At 40.3% G+C, this 4338-nt stretch overlaps 1 non-coding gene across 1 annotated transcript; it reads left to right on the top strand.

The window, feature by feature from the left end:
* Positions 1–4016: 4016 nt before the first annotated feature.
* LOC145056115 (small nucleolar RNA R71) lies at positions 4017–4122 on the top strand. The gene has a single exon (XR_013685651.1). It is a non-coding gene; the product is annotated as a small nucleolar RNA R71 (small nucleolar RNA).
* The last annotated feature ends 216 nt before the right edge of the window (positions 4123–4338 follow it).

Genomic DNA, 4338 nt, shown 5'->3' with positions numbered 1-4338 from the left:
GAATTCGGTAATGATACCCCAGATAAGGAGGCTGCTCCACATTGAAATGTTGAACCATATTCTCCATAGTCCCTCCAATCCAATTCACACTTAAGGAAAGTTGGTCAAAATACCCTATCATATCATCCCCAATATGTGATCCTACCATAGGTGCGGGTGGATGCACCAGCTGCCCTCGTTCACCTCTCCCTCTAACATTCCTTCTCCTAGGCCTTGGTTGTGGTTCGGGTTGATCACCCTGCTGCTCACCACCATTGTCATCATCCGACCCCAAAATACCCCAGTGAGTTCCATAATTTTGGACCGCCCGCATGGTCTCCAAATAACCCATACTAAACTCGTGCCCATCCATGCAGGTGATGGAACGAGTGATACCGGGAACCAGTAACCCATACGATCAGGCCAACTGGGTAATGAATTTCCCTCCACAAATAGGGCTCCCGGGGTGAAACTGGCAGCAAAGTCAGCCAAGAAGCATGCTAAAAAGTAGGGAATGTTACAACACACTCCCGGCTGCAAAATGCACCATAAAAAGAATAAATTCTGCATTGTCACTTTGTCCCCATGCCTTCTGTGATTGATGGAGAAAGTGATCTGTCGGTGGAGTAAACGGTGGATAGGAGACCAAATGCTGCTCTCGGGGGAAACTCCGATATTGAATATCCCGGAGGCAATATTATGCCAAAAATCATACCCAGTAACACCATCAGCATACCCTCGAGTTACCTCCCTCAAAAACATGTCACACTTGGGAGTCATTAACTCTTGGGGATTATAAATCCCCACCCTCCACGAAAACTCTATGAGGCTACATTCCCGGTACTCCCCCCCCCCCCCCCCCCCCGAGATGAAAGATCAGTGCTTGCTGATAATGGGGATCTTGGACATTCTCCTGGAATGTCATTGTGGAGAAAAACTCCACACAAAATTCTTTATAAACTTGCTCTTGAATTCGGAAAAGATTTTGCCACCCCGCGCAAGTAAAAGAAAAACCATCCCCAACAAATATTTTGGTAAGAAACGGGGACAACCTATTCACGATTCCAACCTCCCTCATGCGTGTCCAGTTTATGGTGGGTGGGACTGCAATCTCGTGGTTGTATAACCACCCCAATCTGTTATTCCATCGGGTCAAGACTCCTTAAGAAATTGAAGTTGGTAAATTATAAAACGGGTGTAAACCCGCCACTCCAATAGGCACCTCCCTTCTAGGACCCATTTATGCAAAAAAACAAACAGCAAACACAGCCAAAAGAAACAACCCAACAGATTAAAAATAAAAGAAACATGAAACTGTCCAGTCCAGAATTCACGTCGTGAATTCCTAGGAATTCACATCGTGAGTTCGTCATCGCAAACTGAAACTGTCCACTTTCTATAGAAATCGGGCCAATACAATTCTTGGGGTTTACTCCTATGCTAATTCCAACCACAAATCATCAACATTCCAAGGCTATTACAGGATTTTTAGGGAACATTTTCGACATTTCAACTAATTACAAACCCTAACCCTAAGTTTCAACTATTAAAGAAGAATTAGACATGAGAATAAAGAAGTATTACCTTAGATCGAAGGATTACGTAAGCAAAAACAAAAATGGATTGTATGTTGGCCGAAATCGGAGCAAGGGGACCAATCTTCTCTTTCACTTCGTGGGGAATAAAGAATGATTTTGTCAAAGAGGGTTCTGTGTTCTTTAGTCTGTGGTCCCGAGTATTTCAGGATTCACGTCGTGAATCCTAGGAATTCACGTCATGAATTCAGTCTGGTCTTAAAATTGGGCCATTCAATCTATATCAAAAGTGGACTGGTCTTAAAATTATTGGGCCATTTAATTTAATAGAAAATGGGCTAATTATGGATTAAAGAATACATTGTCCGTTACATTCAGAACTCACGTCGCAAATCATAAGATTCACGTTGTGTATAATATAATTTTTATTAATTCCAAGTTTGTCTATTAACTAGATTCTTAATTATTACCACTTCATTTTTAGGGACCCCACACTCATTGTTTAATTATGAATAAAGTGAGTTGGATGATATGATCGCTTTCTTAAAAACTAGAAATGCAAAAACTAAAAAGAAAAAGAAAGAAAACGCAAACCAAACTCGGGTTGCCTCCCAAGAAGCACTTCTTTTTGAGGAGTCTTGAGCTGGACTCCGTGCATCCTACGTTGAATCTTCAGATGAGTCCACCACCATGATCTTTTGCTCCTTGAAACGCCTCTTGTAAGCTTGCACTCGACGAATATACGCCTTTTTAGAATTCTCCTTTTTAGCCTTGACTTCGTTTCCATCGAGCTTGCTTTGATCCCTTCAATCTTCAATTTTTCATCATGTTTAAGCTTCATAATATCCTCCTCCTCCTTCACTACTGGGCTAGTCTCCTTTGATGTGACCTCCTCTTCATCACTAGACATGTCATCACTTTCCTTACTCATGCAAGATGTTGGTGTTTTATAAGCAAACACCTCGAATACAAGTGGAACAGAAGCTCTTGGCTTGGTGCGCTTGACTTGCTGAATTGTTTGAATTTCTTCTTCCATAAGTTTCTCCAATTCTACAAGCTCATTATCATCTTCAATATTAAACACTTCACCTTGAACATCATATCCTTTGAAACCATCTTGTAGTCCGAAAGTTTCTTCTTCATCACCGACCCTCAACGTGAGCTTGGATTCTCGAACATCGACAAGAGCCCTAGCAGTATTTAGTAAAGGGCGACCAAAAATGATGGGGACATTTACATCCTCTTTCATGTCAATCACTACAAATTCAACTGGTAAAACAAATTTCCCAATTTTAACTAGGATGTCTTCTACTATCCCTCTGGGGTGAGTCACTGAACAATTTGCCATGTGGATTGTCATCTTCGTAGCCTTGATCTTCCGAATATTTAATTTTTGATAGAATGAAAATGGCATCAAATTTATGCTAGCCCCAAAATTGGCTAAAACATATGTCTTCAAAATCACATGGAAAAGTGAGGCGTCCAGGATCTCCCATCTTTTTAGGTAACTCTCCTAATACAACCCTTGAACTTTGTTCACTTAGAATGAACTTGGAATACTTCCTTAATTCTTGACGAGTGTCTATTATGTCTTGGAGGAACTTCGCGTATTTGGGAATTTTGGATAATGAATCAATGAAAGGAGTATTAATCGCAATACCCTTTATTTGTTGAATAAACTCCAGATGTTCCCTTTCCAGTGGGCTAAAAACTTGATGTTCTCGAGACGGGAATGGAAAAGGCGGGTTATAAACTTGATGTGCTCGAGACGGGAATGGCAAAGGCGGGTTATAAAATGGAACAGATACGGGATTCTTCTGTTCAGACCGAGCCCACGACGTGAGTATAGCGGGCTCACGATGTGAACTAGGTATTCCAGCAGATTCTTCGTTTTCGAGTTTTGTCTTCTTAGGCTTTGGTTTAGATGGCTTTGGATCCACTTTTAAAGCTTCTAGGAATTCATAAATTTCTTCTTTTTCAATATCAATGGCCATGACGTGAGATTGTGTCTTCATTTCAGGAACTTGTGGAGACAATCTTTTATTTACCAAAGTAGTAAGTTGACCAAGTTGAACTTTAAGGTTATTGATGGAAGCTTGCTGATTTTTTAATAATGATTGTTGATCAATCATCATAGCATGATGATTCTTCATCATAGTTCTTTGATCTTTCTTTGCAGTATTAGTAGCCTCATGCCTTTTTTCTGAAGCTTCCATAAACTTCATTAACATGGTCTCTAGATCAACTTTCTTCTCAGCTGGTGGTTGCTCTCTTTGGTAAAAACCCCAGCCAGTTTGCCTAAATTTCTCTTCTTTTTGCTTCTTGTATTTATCGTAAGGCAGCCATTCCTTCTTTGGTTTTCTCCAATCTTCATCGTATTCTTCAATCAACTCCTTGGCCTGATTTGGGTTCTTCTTCGTTAGTGGTCCTTGTAAATCATGGAGTTGTCTAGTCATGACATTCACCCCATCATAGAATATCGAAATCTCTTGCTGAATATTGAGGTCATGTTGAGGACAATTCCTTAACAACCCCTTGTAGCATTCAATGCCTCGTATAATGACTCCCCCAGATTTTGCTCAAAGTTGGCAATCGCCTTCTTGAGTTTAGAGATTTTGGTGGGTGGACAAATGTGACAACCCGATATTTCGAGTCAATGTAATGTAAAACCGATCAAATTTAGGTCAAAATGTAACCTTCCTAAAATCTTATTTGGATTAAATAAAGTAATAGGAATCATATCAAGGTTTGCGTACATAAAAAGAACGTCCAAATCTGACTCCGGATGAGGAAGTTATGAAATTTTGAAGAAATTCCTTAATCA

Source organism: Lactuca serriola, chromosome 5 (genome assembly GCF_051521515.1).
Source record: "Lactuca serriola cultivar US96UC23 chromosome 5, Lser_US96UC23_V15, whole genome shotgun sequence".
Classification (NCBI taxonomy): domain Eukaryota; kingdom Viridiplantae; phylum Streptophyta; class Magnoliopsida; order Asterales; family Asteraceae; genus Lactuca; species Lactuca serriola.
This window is presented reverse-complemented; position numbering and strand designations above follow the sequence as displayed.